Source organism: Macaca fascicularis, chromosome 1, assembly GCF_037993035.2.
Source record: "Macaca fascicularis isolate 582-1 chromosome 1, T2T-MFA8v1.1".
NCBI lineage: Eukaryota > Metazoa > Chordata > Mammalia > Primates > Cercopithecidae > Macaca > Macaca fascicularis.
This window is the reverse complement of record NC_088375.1, coordinates 60593559-60613822: the sequence shown is the minus strand read 5'-3', so window position 1 is coordinate 60613822 and position 20264 is coordinate 60593559. Positions and strand designations below refer to the sequence as shown.

The 20264-nt window shown below is 50.8% G+C and overlaps 1 pseudogene; it reads left to right on the top strand.

The window, feature by feature from the left end:
* Nucleotides 1–885: 885 nt before the first annotated feature.
* Nucleotides 886–18875, top strand: LOC107126486 (tubulin alpha-1C chain-like; annotated as a pseudogene).
* The last annotated feature ends 1389 nt before the right edge of the window (nucleotides 18876–20264 follow it).

The window sequence follows — 20264 nt, the reverse complement described above, 5'->3', positions numbered from 1 at the left end:
AAAAGGGAAAAGTATGTGAATGCTGTTTAGCATGGAACAATATGAAACCATCACTGGAAAAAATAATGCACAAGTAACATCTCAGTACTGCTCAGAATGCTGCAGTGATCGCATCACTCCTCTGCTCAAAACCCCTCGATGGTTTGAAATTATATGCCAGGGAAATTATATGCAAACTCTCCAGCCTAGCATTGAAGGCCCCACGCCTCCTTTTCACCTCCACCCCACAGGCCCCCCTCAGTCTGCTTTGGCCAGCCCGGACCCCTTGCTCTCGCAGGAATCTGAGTCACCTGAACCTTAGCAGTTGCTTCGGTCAAAAGGGAAGTAAACGTCAACTACTGGCGCCTGCAGTGTCCTTTCCCATGCCTGTCTGCCCATGCTATCCACCCCAGCCGCATTTTGTCCCGCTCTGGAAGCTCCCAGCCGTCGGTTCTCATCACAGCATCTTTCCCTCTCTAGTGGTTTTTGAAGTTAAGTATGCACCCTCCTCCAAGGCCGACACATTTTTCGAATCAGGTCCGCGGCGTCACTGGTGTAAAGTCCTAAAACCAAAACAGAACGAAACTGTTTCCCCAAAGATTCCACCTCTTAGAACCAGCCCTCACCCCAACAGAGCAGAGGGTTATGCTAGCCGGGAGGACGCGGACGCCCGAGACCCTGCCTCCCTTTGGCTGTACAAACTGCCCAATGACCCTCTGCGGCGGGGATGTTTCCTAAGCGGCCGGCCAATAGCGGAGAGAGGGGCGGGCCTCGGTGGGGGCCTGGCCCAGTGAGAGTCGCGTGGGGGACGACCTCTGTCTAGCTGCGACCCAATGGGAGCCCCCGCTGGGAGGCACAACCGGCGGCCCTCCGGGGATTTATAAGGCCCGCCAGCAACCGCGCGTTGGGATTCGTAGTGTTGTTGAAGACCGGAGGAGTGTCTGCAGTCAGCGACTCTCCACCAACTTCAACTACTGGATCAACCATGGTGGTGAGGGATGCTGTGCGGGGGAGGGTGCTGCACGATGGCGAGGATGCCAGGGGCGCTCGGGGGGTCGGTGGGAAGGTCCCGCAGCGCAGAAAGGAAGGGCGCCCCGGCAGTCCAGGGTGTGGGGTGGGCTGCGCGGGGATGCCAGGGGTGTTTGGACGTTCAGGGCGAAAATGGGCTCTGCAGAAAGCACTGGGACGCCCGAGGAGTCCCGGCACAACTTTTCTACCCTACTTCCCCTGCGGGAGGCGGTGCGAGCTAGAAACGTTCTGAGCGCTCCACAAGCGCTGCAGGACTAGGGAGGCTGGCGAGCAGTAAAGCGCGGGCGAGAACGTGGTGGGGTCGCCTGTGCGCTGCGCGCAAGGTCGGGCAGCAGAGTCTGCTCTGCGGCGGAGCGCGCTCAGGAGCCTGGAGGGGATCTAGGACCTGCCCCACATTTCTCCCGCTGCGGTCCTGGACAAAGAAGTGCCCGCCTGTAGCTGCGGTCCCCGCCTCCCTCTGAGATCATACTCCCGCACAGGAGGCAGGGCCCAGGATGATTGGGAAACTCTAACAGGTTTCTCCAGTTCAGAACCTGTTTCCCTGAATGTCTTTGTCCTGGACGCCCAACTCTTGCCAGAGGTAGAGGTCCTCGACCTTTGGTCCCATACTTGACTAGGGATTCCTGTAAGCTCTTGGGGCCTAGAAAACAGTGTTCTTGAGTTTTCTCCTGTTTGCTACCCAAGGACTTAAGGTCCCTCTGTTAAAACTGAGAACTTAACTGGCCGGGCGCGGTGGCTCACGCCTGTAATTCCAGCACTTTGGAAGGCCGAGGCGGGCGGATCAATCCTGACCAACATGGAGAAACCCGTCTCTACTAAAAATACAAAATTAGCCGGCCGTAGTGGCGCATGCCTGTAATCCCAGCTACTCAAGAGGCTGAGGCAGAAGAATCTCTTGAACCCAGGAGGCTGAGGTTACGGTGAGCGGAAATCGCGCCATTGCACTCTAGCCTGGGCAACAAGAGTGAAACTCCGTCTCAAAAAAATCAAAACAAAACGCCGGGCGCGGTGGCTCACGCCGATAGTCCCAGCACTTTGGGAGGCCGAGGCGGGCGGATCACAAGGTCAGGAGATCGAGACCATCCTGGCTAACACGGTGAAACCCCATCTCTACTAAAAAATACAAAAAATTAGCCGGGCGTGGTGACGGGCGCCTGTAGTCCCAGCTACTCAGGAGGCTGAGGCAGGAGAATCGCTTGAACCCGGGAGGCGGAGCTTGCAAGTGAGCTGAGATCTCGCCACTGCACTCCAGGCTGGGAGACAGCGAGAATCCGTCTCAAACAAACAAACAACAACAACAAAAAAAAACCCTAAGAACTTGAGGTGGGTACACAGAGGTCCCTGTGCACCCCAGAAACCTCTTGATCACTGCCTCTGCTCTGAGCCCCCTTAAAGGCTCTGAGGCTGTCTTGGAGGGTAGTTCCTAAGACTGTTAAACTGTTGCCTACTGTCATCCTAGAAGATCGCTTCAATATCTGGGAGGTGCGCGGCCCTTTTAAATTGATCCCCCTAGACTGTGGGTTGGGGTGAAGGACCAGAAGATGGGAGGGAGGGTTTATCCATCATAGGAGTTACCTGAGTGAAAAGAGTCGAAAGGTGGGGTGTGTCTTTTGGTCTCCGCTGTGATGCTTAATTAAGGAGTACTTGCATGAATTCGCTTGCTTGTACTGCAGTTGGCAGGGACAGGTGTCTAGGATAGGTGCCTGTCCCCCAAAAAGGGGAGTTTGTGGGTGAGCTTTCAGAAGGCTAGCTCTAACTGCAAGGCTGCTTCCTCAGTTGATCCACAGGTCTGAACTTAGTCTTCTGCCCTTTTGGGATGCTGAGGAGATAGTCACTGCCCATGGGAGACCTCCTTTTCTAGGCCCCGGTGCTTGAGTCTAGAACCTCTTGGTGGGCCTGTCTTGGAATACAGGACTCTGAGCTTTCCCAAGCCACCCCAAACAGCAAGGAGGACACTGTGCAGTGAGATTTGGCTGTTTGGTTTTGGCTTTCTCTAGTTCCTGCCCCAGAAACCTAGGCATAACCACCTCAAGCTCTGAGTGAATGAAGGAAAATGAGGGCCTGGAGGTGGTTTGGCTTAAAGTATGGGAAGGCCTGGAAAGAGAACTGGGTCTTCTGGATTTTGGTTCTTTGGTTTGATTTTTTTTTTTTTTTTTTTGAGATGGAGTCTTTCTCTGTCGCCTAGGCTGTAGTGCAGTGTTGTGATCTCAGCTCCCTGCAACCTCTGCCTCCTGGGTTCACGTGATTCTCCTGTCTCAGCCTCCCAAGTAGCTGGGACTACAGGCGCCCACCACCACGTCCGGCTAATTTTGTATTTTTAGTAGAGACGGGGTTTCACCATGTTGGGCAGGATGATCTCGAACTCCTGACCTCAGGTGATCTGCCTGCTTCGGCCTCCCAGAGTGCTGGGATTATATTATAAGTAGGTGTGAGCCACTGCACCCGGCCAGTCGTCTGAACTTTGGACTAGGTAACACTAAGTTTCAGCCTTTAGGGAGGAAAGACGAGGGATGTTCCCAGAGAAGGCTTTTCAGGTCTCCACCTTTCGCTCTGCACCACTCAGGGCTCACCCTCGCTGTGTGAGTGCATCTCCATCCATGTGGGCCAGGCCGGAGTGCAGATGGGCAATGCCTGCTGGGAGCTATACTGCCTGGAGCACGACACCCAGCGCAGTGGCACCATGCCCAGCCACAAGGCCCTGGGGAGCAGTGATGACTCCTTCAACACCTTCTTCAGGGAGACCCAGCCTGGCAAGCATGCGTCCTGGGCTGTCTGTGGACCAGGAACCTGCTGTCATAGGTGAGTGGATGGAGGAGTAGGGGCCCCTTCCCCTAGGCCATAGTTTTTGCTAGTGCCAATGTCTGTTTAAGGGGAAAACACTTGAGATGCAAGCAGTCCCCTGCCATGAACGGCACTGAAGTCTGAAGTCTATTGCTTTTGTCTAGACTGTGTCCTCAGAGGGGGTCCTGGAGGCTTCCTGTATTGAGAGGAAGATCATTAGCACAGCTCTGCCAGGAAACTGCCAGATAGGAGTCAGGGATCGGGCCTAGAATGCAGACTGCAGAAAGGAGCAGATGTAAAAGCAGAAATTTAAAACTTGCTTTTCAGTGTCCTCAGACTCTTGAGGGCAGCCTGTTACGTAAGAAGCAGGGAGCCGAGAACATTCATAATGGCCCCCTGCTCGGCCTTAACTGAAATAGGCCCCCACGTAGGATGTGGGCCTGTGTGAACTTGGCTGTTGCTGGCTTCCGGGGGCTTTCCTGCTTCCTCCCTTCTGCATCTGGATCTCCTCAGTTTCCTAATCATGACAATTCTACCCCTTCTGCGTTTTTTTAAAGCTGTTATTTTAGATGTTAAATGGTGGACTGGGTTTCTTCATTAGTCTGTATTCTTTTTTTTTTTTTTTCTCTCTTTCTGTGGTGAAAATTTACATTGGGCTGTATTCTTACCCCATTCAAAAGTGAAGTGAGATTCTCCTTAACACGACTCTGATTCCTCACCCAGCACAATGAAGTGGCTGTGATCAGAGGGAAGGGACCACTGAAGGTGCCACCTGCTCTCCCCGTCTCAGGCCCAGGCAGGACCCAGCCTTAGAAGTGGGTCTCTGGTTGGGAGGCTGAGGCAGGAGAATTGCTTGAACCCGGGAGAAGGAGGTTGTGGTGAGCCAAGATCGTGCAATTGCATCCAGCCTGGGCAACAAGAGCGAGACTCTGTCTCAAAAAAAAAAAAAAAAAAAGAAAAGAAAAGAAAAACAAGTGGGCCTCTGGGACACCGTGTATTATCACTCTGTTGGGCAGTTGTACCTGGGGAGGCTTAGCAGCAAAGGTTCTGGTGTCTGGCGTTCCCTTGGGGATGAACCAGCTTATTTTACCTTTGTTCTTTCTTCCCCTCAGGATGGGGTAAGAACTGACATTTATAGGCAGCTCTTCCACCCTGGGCAGCTGGTATCTGGCATGGAAGATGCTGCCAACAACTATGCCTGTGGCCACTACACTGCGGGGAAGGAGACCATCGATTTGGTGCTGGAGCGAATCGGAAAACTGGCGAGCAGGCCTCCGGCACCTACAGGAGGTCATTGCATCCTTAACCCTCTTCCTGGCTGGGAGGCAACCACAGCGTGGGCTGGCACCTGACATCATTCCTCTGGCCTCTCAGTCCATTCACTCTCTCCTAAGAGGATACATGTTTTCTGTCCTGGGTGCAGTTCTAGAGTTGGAAGCCTGAATAACCTACTCTGCCTTGAGTTTGTGGACTCAAGCTTCTGCCCTGGTGGTTCCTCACTTTGCCAGGTCTGTCTGATCCAAACCTTCTTTGACCTTTGATCTATCTCTACAGCAGCTCAGCTTGCCGTTCTTAGACTCCTACGCAGATCTGTCCAGGTGGGAGGGGCTCCTGTTTAGCGCTCAACCATTTCTCCAGTTCACCCTTCCCCTATCTGAGGCACTGAGAACTACGAGTGAGGCTACCTGTGAGCCAGGACTTTGGCGCTGTTGCTGTAGAGAGATTGCCTAGACTACTCTCTGCTGCTCAGTAGAGACTGAGGACTTGGAAGTGACCTGATTCTGTGCTCCCTTCCTCAAGAATGAAAATAAAATACCTCCTAGGGGCCGGGCGTGGTGGCACACGCCTGTAATCCCAGCACTTTGGGAGGCTGAGTCGGGCAGATCACGAGTTCAGGAGATCAAGACCATCCTAGCTAACACGGTGAAACCCCGTCTCTACTAAAAATACAAAAAATTAGCTGGATGCGGTGGCAGGTGCCTGTGGTCCCAGCTAGTCGGGAGGCTGAGGCAGGAGAATGGCGTGAACCCAGGAGGCGGAGCTTGCAGTGAGCCGAGATGGCGCCACTGCACTCCAGCCTGGGCGACAGAGCGAGAGTCCGTCTCAAAAACAAAAACAAAAACAAAACAAAACCTCCTAGCGTTAGACTTCTTTTATACTGTCACTACCCATGTGTCTGGTATAGACTGATGATTTTCTTACCCAAGGAACAGCTATATGAGAATCACGTGGGGTACTTGTTAAAGCTGCAGGTTCCTGGGTTCCAGTCTGAGGTGAGGCCTGGTAATCTGTATGTTCAACAGGATGCCACCACCACTCCCACTCTGCTGTAACTAGGGGGCACGGCAACAAAACAGAGAGGGCCTGGCTCTCTGACTGCAAATCCTGTGTCCTGCCTCATCCCGACCATTGTATATACACAACACTGCCTTTCCAAGTCATCTTTTCCCTAGGAACTCCAAACCTCTTGTAGTTCATCTCTTTTTTTTTTTTTTTCCTTTTTTGAGAGAGTTGCTCTGTTGCCTAGGCTGGAGTGCCACTAGTGGTGCAGTCACAACTCACTGCAACCTCCACCTTCTGGGCTCAAGTGGTCCTCCCACCTCAGCCTCCTGAGTAGCTAGGACTACAGGTGCACACCACAACACCCAGATAATTTTTGTATTTTTTTGTAGAGATGGGGTGTTGCCATCCCAGCACTTTTGTAGGCCAAAGTAGTGATGTTATCGCCTACTCCAGACAGACCAGTGCACCAGGCTTCAGGGCTTCCTGATCTTCCATAGTTCTGGGGATGGCACTGGCTCAGGCTTTACCTTCCTGGTGATGGGGCAGCTTTCTGTTGACTATGGCAAGAAGTTCAAGTTGGAATTTTCTTTTTTTTTTTTTTGAGACGGAGTTTCACTCTTGTTGCCCAGGCTGGAGTGCAATGGCGTGATCTCAGCTCACCGCAACCTCTGCCTCCCAGGTTCAAGCGATTCTCCTGCCTCACCCTCCCTAGTAGTTGGGATTACAGGCATGTGCCACCACGCCTGGCTAATTTTGTATTTTTAGTAGAGACGGGGTTTCTCCGTGTTGGTCAGGCTGGTCTTGAACTCCCGACCTCGGGTGATCCGCCCACCTCAGCCTCCCAAAGTGCTGGGATTACAGGCATGAGCCACCACGCCCAGCCTCAAGTTGGAATTTTCTATCTACCCGGTCCCCCAAGTGTCCATGACAGCTGTAGAACCCTATAACTCCATCTTGACCACCCACACCACACTGGAACACTCAGACTGCCTTCATGGTAGACCACGAGGCCATCTATGATCTCTGCTGCCACAACGTGTGCCCTACCTATGCCAACCTCAACTGGCTCATCAGCCAGATTGCGTCCTCCATCACTACTTTCTTGCGTTTTGACGGTGCCCTCAATGTGGACCTCATAGTGTTCCAGACCAATCTGATGACCTATCCTCGCATCCACTTTCCCCTGGTGACCTACTCACCCATTATCTCAGCTGAGAAGGCCTACCATGAGCAGCTCTCAGTGGCAGAGATCACCAGTGCCTACTTTGAGCCCTCCAATCAGATGGTCAAGTGTGAACCTCACCACGGCAAGTACATGGCCTGCTGCATGCTCTGCCGTGAAGAAGTGGTGCCCAGGAATGAGAATGCCACCATTAAAACCAAGCGAATATTCGTTTTGTGGACTGGTATCCCACAGGTTTCAAGGCAAGTGGGGGTAAACGGTAGTTAGCACATAGCCTGTATACCTGCTGAGAAGGGAGCTTCCTACAGAGCAGGTGTGAGGAACAAATGCACAGGATCTCACTCTGTCACCCAGGTTGGAGTACACTGGCATGATCTTGGCTCACTGCAGCCTTGACCTCAATGCTCAAGCAGTCCTCCTGCCTCAGCCTCCTCAGTAGCTGGGACCACAGGTTTGTGCCACCACACCCTGCTAACTTTGTATTTTTTTGTAGAGGTGGGGCTTCACCATATTGCCCAGGCTGGTCTCAGACTCCTGCGCATGGGTGATCCACCTACGATGGCCTCCCAAAGTGTTACGGGTATGAGCCACTGTGCCCTGCCAGAGGATGCCTTTAACTAGATAGATCTTGGCTGGTCTAGAAACCAGGCCTTGGACTGTAAGCCAGGGTGGGTTCTACTTGAAAGATTGCCTAGGCCGGGCACGGTGGCTCACACTGTAATCTCAGCACTTTAGGAGGCCGAGGTGGGCGGATCACAAGGTCAGGAGATCGAGACCACGGTGAAACCCCATCTCTACTAAAAATACAAAAAATTAGCTGGGCGCAGTGGTGGGCGCCTGTAGTCCCAGCTACTCGGGAGGCTGAGGCAGTAAAATGGCGTGAACCCAGGAGGCAGAGCTTGCAGTGAGCCGAGATCGCGCCACTGCACTCCAGCCTGGGGGACAGAGCGAGACTCCGTCTCAAAAAAAAAAGAAAAAAAAAAAGATTGCCTTGATGAAAGGAAAAGTATCCATTTCATTTTACTTAGCCTGGTAAAAAGGCGTTCCCTAGGGCTGCCAGTCACACTGGGGAGAATGGCCTCCTCGTCACTTGTGCTAGGGACATAACCACATGCTGTGGCTCCTGCTCAGAAGGGAAGGCTTTTAGAAGCCAGAGAGACCCATTATCAGATGATGGGGAAAGTGCGGATCAGGTCAGAGGCTTCTTGTGTTCTGTGTCTGTAAATGCGTTCTCTTCCTTTTGCAGTAATGAGGAAGAAGCACTCATTTATGCCCCACCCTGTTATCGGTTGACCTTCCCAGGGTGCTGGGCATATGACCTAGTTTGGTTTATGGGTTTTGTTCTGGGGTAAGGCTCCAGAAAGATTAAAGACGGTACCTGTGGCATTAGAAAACATATATAATTTTCCTGCCCCATGACACTGCTGTGGACATGACCACAACAGGAGGAGAGGCAGGGATAATAGCTGCTTGCTAGTGTGGAAGAGTTGTCCTGTAGCTCAGAAATGGAAATGCAGGGTAGGATATCTTTGGGAAGCAGACTGTTTCTGCTTCCATATTAGGAAGATCTTTAGCTGCTTACAGGAAGAACTGACTGCCGTTAGGACATGCTCAGCTTGTTGTCCCCAGAGACACTAATGGGACGTTGACTTTTTTTTTTTTTTTTTTTTTTTGAGGATGAGAAACACTAAAATGTATTATATATTCTGGGCTGGGTGCAGTGATTCAGGCCTGTAATCCCAGCATTTTGGGAGGCAGAGGTGGGAGGATGGCTTGAGCCCAGGAGTTTGAACCAGCCTGGGCAATGTGAGACTCCATCTGTACAAAATATAAAAAAAAATTAGCCAGTCGTGCTAGTGTGTGCTTATAGTTCTAGCTACTCAGAAGGCTGAGGTGGGAGGATCACCGGGGTCCAGGAGGTCGAGGCTGCAGTGAGCTATGATTGCACCCCCAACTCCAGCCTCAGCAACAGAGCGAGACCCTGTTTCTTAAAAAATAAAACAACATATTCTGGGTAGACAAATGGTTAAAGTAGGTCTAATTGGAGAGCTTCCCTAACTTTTAACACTTTTTAGGCTACCGGAAAGTAGGGATACTAGTTCATTTAACACCCATATAGCCACTACCTGGATTTAACATCTAGGTCTGTTTCTTTTATTTTTGCTTTACTGACCCATTTAAACTCACTACTTTTGCGGGGGGATGGCGGTGGGGGAAGATGGAGCCTTGCTCTGTTGCCAAGGGTGGAGTACAGTGGTGCCATCTCAGCTCACTGCAACCTCACGGAACCTCCAGGGTTCAGACGATTCTCTTGTCTCAGCCTCCCGAATCGCTGGGATTACAGGCATGCGCCACCACGCCCGGCTAATTTTTTGTATTTTCAGTAGAAACGGGGTTTCACCATGTTGGCCAGGCTGGTCTTGAACTCCTGACCTCAAAGTGATCAGCCAACCTCAGCCTCCCAAAGTGCTGGGATTGCAGGTGTGAGCCACTGTGCCCGGCCCACAAATGTTTTTTTATAGTCAATTTTTCAGTCATGATCTAATCAAGGAGCAGGCATTATGCTTATTTGTCTCCTAGCATAAGAGTCCACCCTTTTTCCTTTTTTTTTTTTTTTTTTTTGAGACAGAGTCTCGCTCTTCCGCCCAGGCTGGAGTGCAGTGGCGTGATCTTGGCTCACTGCAAGCTCCGCCTCCCGGGTTCACGCCATTCTCCTGCCTCAGCCTCCCGAGTAGCTGGGACTACAGGCGCCCGCCACCTCGCCCGGCTAGTTTTTTTGTATTTTTTAGTAGAGATGGGGTTTCACTGTGTCAGCCAAGATGGTCTCGATCTCCTGACCTCGTGATCCGCCCGTCTCGGCCTCCCAAAGTGCTGGGATTACAGGCTTGAGCCACCGCGCCCGGCCTTCCTTTTTTTTTTTTTTTTTTTGAGACAAAGTCTCACTCATCCCCCAGGCTGGAGTGCAATGGCGCGATCTTGGCTCACTGCAACCTCTGCCTCCTGGGTTCAAGCGATTCTCCTGCTTCAGCCTCCCGTGTAGCTGGGATTACAGGTGCCTGCCACGAGGCCAGCTAATTTTTTTTGTATTTTTAGTAGAGTTGGGGTTTCATCGTGTTGGCCAGGCTGGTCTCGAACTCCTGACCTCAGGTGATCCACCTGCCTTGGCCTCCCAAAGTGCTGGGATTACAGGCATGAGCCACTGCACCTGGCCCCCTTTTTCTTGACTGTGACTGTGAAGGCACTAGTCTTGTCTTGCAGAAGCTCCCTCATTCTAGACTTGTTTGTTTCCTTGTGGTGGTGATCATCTTCCTCTATCTTTATTTCTTACAAGTTGACAAACGCCCCTTCCCCAGTTATGGGGATCCCTATACTACCATTCCAGGAAACACAGAACCAGGTGCTTATACTTCTTTGTTTCTTCTTAGGTTGGCATCAACTACCAGTCCCCCACAGTGGTGCCCGGGGGTGCCGTAGCCAAGGTGCAGCGGGCAGTCTGCATGCTAAACAATACCACAGCCATCACCAAGGCCTGGACCCGCCTCAACCCAAAGTTTGACCTGATGTATGCCAAGCAGGCATTTATGCACTGGTATGTGGACGAGGGCATGGAGGAAGGGGAGCTCTCTGGGCCGGAGAGGACCTGGCTGCCCTGGAGAAGGATTATGAAGTAGGCACAGAATCTTTGGACAGCGAGGATGAGCGTGAGGAGTTCTAGGGGTCCTGGCACGTGTAATACCTGGTCTCTCGCACCACAGTTGTGCATCTCATTCCACTGTTCCCTGACCCCCTACAAATACAATGGATGTTGCAAGCAATGTGGAACTCTGTGGAATTCTGCCCAGGCAGTGGGCCATCTTTAAGCTTCTCAGCTTCCTTTGATGTCTTTCTAAGTTAAAGGGCAGGGTGGCCTCTGCCGCTAGGGCCTCCAGCCAGGGCATGTCTAGTATAGGATTGGCACTGCTTCCCTCCCGTGTGAGCGGACCACCCTGACAGCTCTTCGCCAGCTCAGCACCCAGGCTGTAGTACTTCACAGGGGTCCCTATGTGTACCCCCTTGTCTCCAGCCCACTTCGAGGAAGAGTAAGCCTTCTGGAGGTTCTGATGAAAGCTGCCAAAAGTTTCTCTGCCCCCAGCATTCTGGGACAGAAACTGCTGGACTTCAGTGCCACAAGGAGTCAAGCACTTCTAACCACTCCTCCGGTCTGATGACCAAGAGGGGGCAGTAGAGGTTGTCTCCACAGCAACCATCTTAGACTTGAGGGCTCTGTCTTGATGCCTTACAAACACAGGGTCCAAGAAATAAGATTCCAAAAAACAAAAAACAGTGATCTCCAGCCTGGGACTATGAAGATGCGAAACAACTTTTTTTTTTTTCCTTTCTTTTTTTTTTTTTTTTTTTTTGAGACAGCCTCACTCTGTGGCCCAGGTTGGAGTGCAGTGGCACCATCTTGGCTCACTGCAAGCTCCGCCTCCTGCGCTCATGCCATTCTTCTGCCTCAGCCTCTGGAGTAGCTGGGACTACAGGCGCCCGCCACCATGCCCGGAGAATTTTTTGTATTTTTAGTGGAGATGGGGTTTCACCGTGTTAGCCAAGATGGTCTCGATCTCCTGACCTCGTGATCCACCCACCTTGGCCTCCCAAAGTGCTAGGATTACAGGCGTGAGCCACCGCGCCCGGCCTCAAAACAACTTACTTTAAGGGACAGGGTGTTGCTGTGTTGCACGAGCTGGAGTGTAGTGGTTATTCTCACAGATGTGGTCACAGCATGCTACAGCCTTGGACTCCTGGGCTCAAGCCATCCTCCTGCCTCAGCCTCCCCATGTGGTAGACTACAGGCACCACCTCATGCCTGGCTATAAAGTAAATATTAAAAGTGCCTATGAGACTTTTAATCAAGAAATCCATATCTCTTATTCTCAACGGAGTTCCTAATGAGGAAATTAGGAACTATTGTTCTAGAGGCATACCATTTCTGCTCACATGTGGTTTCAGAGATCAGTGTATTAGTAAAAGGTTCTGGCAGTAGTTAATGGCTAAACAAAAGGCCCCTTCTAGAACAGTCCAGGTTCAGGGAGGCTGCTTTTATTATTTTTTTTTATTATTATTTTATTTCTTTGGAGACGGAGTCTTGCTCTGTCGCCCAGGCTGCAGTGCAGTGGTGCATGGCCTTGCTTTGGTTTCAGGAAACTGGTTACTAGCGTTAATCTAGAGACTTATTCCCAGCATCTGTGAGCCTTGCTCCTTGATCCCTGGGCGGGATTTGCCAAGAGGATGGAATCCCAGAGCCTACCGCATAGTGCCCAGGGTCACAGACTGCCCCTACCGTGGAACTGCATGCTTAGGTCCAGAGGGGCTGTGGCCCTGTGTACTGGTCAGTCCCCACGTGTTGGCCCTCTTCCTTTTTTACCATTTTCCTCTGTATTTGCATTTCTGAGCAGAGAGGTCTGACAGTCTTCTGCTTGGCTGTATTCCCCCTTTGCCTGAGTCCCCATAGTCCCCAAAAGACAAGGGCCTAAACCTACTGTGTTCATTTGTCTTAATTTGCGAATAGCATGGCTCTGACGTGGGTATGTGTCCTTACGTGTGCCCTCTTTCTTTCATGTAAGCAACACAAGTCTCCCTTGCTATAGCGGTTGATTTTTTCTATTTTACTCCAGAGTCTTTCACCAAAGCTGTTCCCAGGAGACTCCTAACCTACTGGTTCCTCTAGTACTGGGGTTAGAGGTGGAATAAGGGCACAGAAGGAAGGGAAAGAGGTGGAAGAAACTTGCTCTATTAAAGTGCCGATTGCCAGGCACGGTGGCTCATGCCTGTAATCCCAGCACTTTGGAAGGTTGAGGCGGGTGGATCACCTGAGGTCAGGAGTTCGAGACCAGCCTGGCCAACATGGTGAAACCCCGTCTCTACTAAAATTACAAAAAAGTAGCCGGGCGTGGTGGTGCATGCTTGTAATCCCAGCTACTCAGGAGGCTGAGGCAGGAGAATTGCTTGAACCCAGGAGGCGGAGGTTGCAGTAAGCTGAGATCACACCATTGCACTCCAGCCTGGGCAACAAGAGCAAAACTCCGTCTCCAGAAAATAAAGAAATAAAATAAAGTGCCTATTAACGGACCTGGATCTGTTGATGTTTGGCAGGTGCCCCTAGTCTGCTCTGCCAGTATCTTCACCCAGAAACCAGTGAGCTGATGTTTTCTTTCCTTCTCTTCCTCTCACTGGGCCCATGAATTCATACATATTAGCAGTTTAATCCATTATGTAGAGAGACCACCCCTCCCAGAGCACATGCCCCATGCCACAGGAAGGCGAACATCCGGTGAGGGTTGGACTCCTAACCCTGAGCACTCTCCTGTGATTAGATAACAGATAGAATGAGCAGTTAAAGCTGAGGGTAGCAAGCTCGACGATTTATTTGGATAACCTAGCAGCTGCCATACCTCTTCTCCTGGCCCCCAGACAGAATGGAAGGTAAGTCATGTTCTCATCTATGACCCATCCCTCTTTGTACTTTCGAAATAAACAGGAAGCGTTTTTGTTCAGTCTTTGCCCGACCTTACCTCCCACCTCCCCACCTCCAAACCCAGATAGGGCCCAGTCCCTTGGGAGCCTTGCTTGGGTTCCTTTCAAACTATGGAACCTCTGATAGGGTGAGGATGGAAAAGAGAAATTCTTTGTCTTGGGGTTGTGACCTGAAACTTAGAGACTCTTGGAGTCTTAACAAGCACAGTTGACCCTTGAACAACACGGGTTGGGGTGCTGACCCTGTGCAGTCAGAAATCCACGTATAACTTTTGTCTGCCCCAAAACTTAACTAATAACCTAGCATTCACTGGAAGCCTTACCAATAATACAACCAATTAACATATTATTAATGTATTACATATCACATTCTTTTTTTTTTTTTTTTTTTTTTTTGAGACGGAGTCTCGCTCTGTCGTCCAGGCTGGAGTGCAGTGGCCGGATCTCAGCTCACTGCAAGCTCCGCCTCCCGGGTTTACGCCATTCTGCCTCAGCCTCCCGAGTAGCTGGGACTACAGGCGCCCGCCACCTCGCCCGGCTAGTTTTTTGTGTTTTTTTAGTAGAGACGGGGTTTCACCGTGATAGCCAGGCTGGTTTCAATCTCCTGACCTTGTGATCCACCCGTCTCGGCCTCCCAAAGTGCTGGGATTACAGGCTTGAGCCACCATGCCTGGCCACATATCACATTCTTATAAGAAAGTAAGCTAGAGAAAAATCTAAGAGAAAATATATTTACTGTTCATTAAATGGAAATGGATCATTATAAAGTCTTCATCCTCATCTTTACCTTGAGTAGGAAGAGGAGGAGTTCTTGCTATCTCAGGGGTGGCAGAGGCAAAAGAGGGTTGAAGAGGTAAAAGGGAAGGCAGGCACACTCAATGCAACTTGTATTGAAAAAGCCACATCTGGCCGGGCGCGGTGGCTCAAGCCTGTAATCCCAGCACTTTGGGAGGCCGAGACGGGCGGATCACGAGGTCAGGAGATCGAGACCATCCTGGGTAACACAGTGAAACCCCGTCTCTACTAAAAATACAAAAACTTAGCCGGGCGAGGTGGCAGGCGCCTGTAGTCCCAGCTACTCGGGAGGCTGAGGCAGGAGAATGGCGTGAACCCGGGAGGCGAAGCTTGCAGTGAGCTGAGATCCGGCCACTGCACTCCAGCCTGGGTGACAGAGCGAGACTCCGTCTCAAAAAAAAAAAAAAAAGAAAAAGCCACATCTAAGTGGACCCATGCCTCTCAAACCCATATTGTGCAATGGTCAACTATTCTACTTAAAGCATGAGCATAGGTAAGCATTGCCCTTCCTGGGCTGGCTTTCTCACGGATGTTGTTACTGGAGGATGCAGCAGATGGACTCTAGTCCTAGTCCTGGCCATAACAAGATCTAAACCTAGATGACTTCCTGCAAGTCACATTGGCTTCCATTTATAACTCCCCCAAGACCCAGGTCCCCATGCTCAGCTGGCTCCATGGAGTCCTTGTAGAGGAGGGTGGTTACTCTGGTGATGCAGAACTGAAAACTAAGGGGAAGTGGCCTAAGAGAAGACAGAGCACCTCCAAAGTGCCCTGTCCCTATTAGAAATCCAACCATTTCTGACCTCCAAGAACGCATAGATGGGACAGGAGACCTTGACTGTTTCTTTTTCTCTGTAGTGCAGACTCTCAGTAAGTTCTGCCCAGCTTTCAGTCTGGTTCCTCACCTATAGCCTGAGCTGTATCTGAGGCCAGAGTTTTAGATTTAACTGCCCCAGGGTGTAAACTTGTTTTCTGTTGGATGCATTAGTTGTCTGCTTGTATAAAGTGAAAGACAGGATCTTGGGGCCTAACTTTTCCCTCATGAAGACTTGTGCTATTCTCAGCTCTACCCTGTATCCCCACCTTCAGATCTGAGATCCTGTGATGTGACTCATGTTGCTGCTTCTAGGCGTTCAGTGTCCTGCACTAGTACACCCACCTGCAGTGAGGAAGCTGCTCTTTTTCTGTCTTCCCTCTGCTTAAAGCTCAGTAGAGTGGGTGAGACATATGCTCAGTGCCTGGAGGCCACAGGAAGCCTCAGGCAAGACGAAGGGAGCTTTCCAGGAGGACTGGCACTTGCACCAGATACTGACAATGAGTTGGGGTACAGGGCAGGGTTCAAGGCAGAGACTTACAGGAAAAAATATGGAAAACACGAGCACGTTATATTTGGGTGATCTCGACTACCTTGTAGATGGAATTTGGAATGGAGGAAGGAACTAGAGAAAAAGTTACAGGACTGAATGACCTTGGTTTGGATTTCTTTTTCAAATATTTGTTGAGCACCATGGATTTGAGATGTTAGGGGGCCATTGTGGGGGGCAAAGAAATTTTAACTTTCTCCTGTATAAAATGTTTAGTGGCATTCAGGTGCCTGCATTCAGAGATAACCCATCCTTGAAGCAGTGGTTCTCAACCTGGGACACTTGCCCTCCAGCGGACATTTGGCAATGTTTAGAGATGTTTTTGACTGTTGTAACTGTGGGTAGGAATGATCTAGTGTGTTGCCTATAGAGACCAGGGATGTGGCTCAGTCCTACAAAGCACAGAACAGACATCCCACACCACAAAGAATTATCCTGCCAGAAATGTCAATACTGTTGAAATTAAGAAATCTTAGGCCAGGTGCAGTGGCTCACGCCTGTAATCCCAGCACTTTGGGAGGCTGAGGTGGGCTGATCACCTGAGGTTGGGAGTTCAAGACCAGCCTGACCAACATGGAGAAACCTCATCTCTACTACAAATATAAAAAGATTAGCTGGCCGTGGCCGGGCGTGGTGGCTCACGCTTGTAATTGCAGCACTTTGGGAGGCTGAGGTGGGTGGATCATGAGGTTGGGAAATCAAGACCATCCTGGATAACACGGTGTTACCCCGTCTCTAAAAATACAAAAAGTTAGCCAGGCGTGGTGGTAGGCGCCTATAGTCCCAGCTACTCGGAAGGCTGAGGCAGGAGAATGGCGTGAACCCAGGAGGCAGAACTTGCACTGAGCCGAGACTGAGCCACTGCACTCCAGCCTGGGTGAGAGAGCGAGATCCATCTCAAAAAAAAAAAAAAAAAATTAGCGGGCAATGTTGGGATATGCCTGTAATCCCAGCTATTCAGGAGGCTGAGGCAGGAAAATCACTTCAACCCGGGAGGCGGAGGTTGTGATGAGCTGAGATTGCGCCATTGCACTCCAGCCTGGGCAACAAGAGCGAAACTCTGTCTCAAAAAGAAAGAAGAAAAAAAAATATTGCCTTAAAGGATTGCTTGACAGTTGCAAGAAGATAGATTTCTGGGCACAGTACAGTAGAGGGATAGTGGCTGTTGTAGTAATCAAGGTGAAAAACCAATGCTTGGACCAGAGCAGTAAGATGGGGGAGGGAAGAGTAAAAGGGTTGGGTCACAGCACTTAGTGACCAGTTGACATGGCACACAGGGAGAAGGGTCGTGGGTGACTTGCTGCCTTGGACAGCATGAGATGTTCTCCCTCCCATGTTTCCCATTTGGGCTTGGAGAAGAATTCAGTTTTAGATGTAGTAGTCTGCTGGGCTTGCCATAACAAAGCACCACAGTCGAGGTGTCTTGAACAACAGAAGTGAGCCTCACATCTGGGAGGCTGGAAGTCCGAGGTCAAGGTGTGTTGGCAGGTGGGTTTCTTCTGAGGCCTGTCTCCTTGGCTTGCAGATGGCCATCTCTGGCCTGTGTCCTTATTGCCTCCTCTTATGAGGACATCAGTCCTATTGGATTAGAATCTACCCTTATGACCTCATTTTACTTTTTTTTATTTTTTGAGATTGAGGCTCGCTCTGTTGCCCAGGCTGGAGTGCAATGGTACAATCCCAGCTCACTGCTGCCTCAGCCTCGCAGATTTAAGCTATTCTCCTACCTCAGCCTCCTGAGTAGCTGGGATTTTAGGCACCCGCCATCACGCCCGGCTAATTTTTGTATTTTTAGTAGAGATAGGGTTTCGCCATGTTGGCCAGGCTGGTCTCGAACCCCTGACCTCAGGTGATCCACCTGCCTCGGCCTCCCAAAGTGCTGGGATTACAAGCATGAGCCACTGCGCCCAGCCCAAACAAGGTCTTCTAAAACAAGATCTTCCAAACACGCTGAAGGCCTTTTTATTTCCCTGAAAAGACAATGTACCAGTAAGTAGTAAGATAAAGCAGGTGAAGGCTAGCCCCCAGTTCCATCAACAGCATGCATTTTCCCACCTGCTTCTGAGCCCTGACAGGGCCGAGAGTCCCCAGCACATAGAGCATGAAACCTACTTGCCCTCTGAGTCTAAGTTTGGAAGAGGGCAAAGTTAGGAAGGGGAAGCTCTAAACAAATCACAACATAACATGACAAATATGTGTAGAAATGTGACAGAAGTCCAGAAGCAGGGCAGACCTGCAGTAAATGGCAGTGGATTTTGGAGGCTGAGTTGGCCAGACAGACCAGGAAGGAACAAGGCAGGGGGAGCAGCATACTATCTCAGAACTGTAACAAGCTTCCTAATGCTGGGGCTTAAGGAGAAAGGCAGAGTGGTGGAAAAGAGATGAAAGCTCAACACAGGTAGGCTGTGTGTCCATGGAGCAGGAATCTTCTGACCAAAGTGAAAGGTTCCTGCCAAAGAGTGACAGGAAGGGGCTCCCCCAGTGCATAAGGCTTTAAGGACAGGGTGTGAGTTAATCACATGCCGTGCAGTCCTGGTTACCCCATCCTGTGCATACTCGGGTACTGAGCTAGGTTGAACCCAGTGGGAGGCAGAAAGATAGGAGCTGGAGCCCTAACTTACGGTGGGAGAAAGATGGTGGCTACTTAAAGCCTTAGATGTCTGGGAATTAGAGTCCAAGGGATGGTAATAAATGTAGATGATTCTCATGTCCCTGATACCTTCACAGTGAAGCTGGCTCATTGGCCAGGGAGAGAGGGAACGAAGTTAGAAACCAATCCTAGTGAAAGTTCAGGGCGTCAAGCTGGGACTGTCTCTACGTACTTCCTGGGGCACTCTGGGCAGCCTGAGGAGCAGGCTAGGGGGCTGTTGATGCTGGCTTCACCGGGGACTTGAACACCTGCTCAAAAGGATGTGGCAGGACTCAGTTAAGGAGGCTGTATGGAATTCCCTTACGGACAGGAAGAATGCGGAAGCTGACAGCAAGTGCTTCCTTTCCCCACCCCTCCTCACCCCAGTCCTCAGTCTTCGGGAAGAAAGACAGTGCAGTGTATCAGCCCTGGGAAAACAGATGACCCCCTCTCTCACTTGGGGGAGGCGTAAAGACCTTGTCAAGTAATTCTTCTGGATGCTTTACTTGTCTATAAATTCAGGGACTTGGACTAAACCTCCAGCTAAGAACACCCTTGGCCAGGCATGGTGGCTCATGCCTGTAATCCCAGCACTTTGGGAGGCCGAGGTGGGCAGAATCACCTGAGGTTGGGAGTTCAAGACCAGCCTTACCAGCATGGAGGAACCCTGTCTCTACTGAAACTACAAAATTAGGCGTGGTAGTGCATGCCTGAAATCCCAGCTACTCGGGAACCTGAGGCAGGAGAATCGCTTGAACCGCATGGTGGCTCATGCCTGTAATCCCAGCACTTTGGGAGGCCAAGGTGGGCAGATCACCTGAGGTTGGGAGTTCGAGACCAGCCTGACCAACATGGATGAACCCTGTCTCTACTGAAAATACAAAATTAGGCATGGTGGCGCATGCCTGAAATGCCAATTATTCCGGAGCCTGAGGCAGGAGAATGGCTTGAACCCGGGAGACAGAGGTGGTGGGGAGCCAAGATCGCATCATTGCACTCCAGCCTGGGCAACAAGAGTGAAACTCTGTCTAAAAAAAAAAAAAAAAAAAAACACCCTGCACCACCACCGTGACCACCACATGTCTCTATGTGGAACCCAGCAACTGGGAAGAAATGGAAAAAAAGATAAGGGTGTCTTGTCTCAGGTATAGGCATCCCTCCCACACCCTATCCTGTCTTGCTGATCTGGAGTCTGATTTTTTTTGTCCCTCATCAAGTCTGGGCAGGTTCTTAAAGGGTTGTGAGTGCCTCTTCTGGGAGGAGCTGCTTCCAGGCTGTCAGAAAGGTAGTGGACAGGCCTATGGAGGATTTTCTGCGGCAGCGCCTCGCCTGTGTGGTCATCTTGTTCCGGAGCATCGCACTACAAAATAGTCCCCAACCCTGAGGGCTAGGCCCCTTGGAGTGGATTTTACTAGTCCCAGCACAAGCCATGTTTAATTGCTGCGATTAAGGCTCTGTAGAGGTGTGATGAGACAGTGCTCTGGCCTTAGAAAGGACAGAGCAGGCCAGGCATCGTGACTCACACCTGTTATCCCAGCACTTTCGGAGGCCAAGGTGGGCAGATACCTGAGGAGTTCGAGACCAGCCTGGTCCAACATGGTAAAACCTCATCTCTACTAAAAATACAAAAATTAGCTGGCATGGTGGCAGGCACCTGTAATCCCAGCTACCTGGGAGACTGAGGCGGGAGAATCGCTTGAACCCA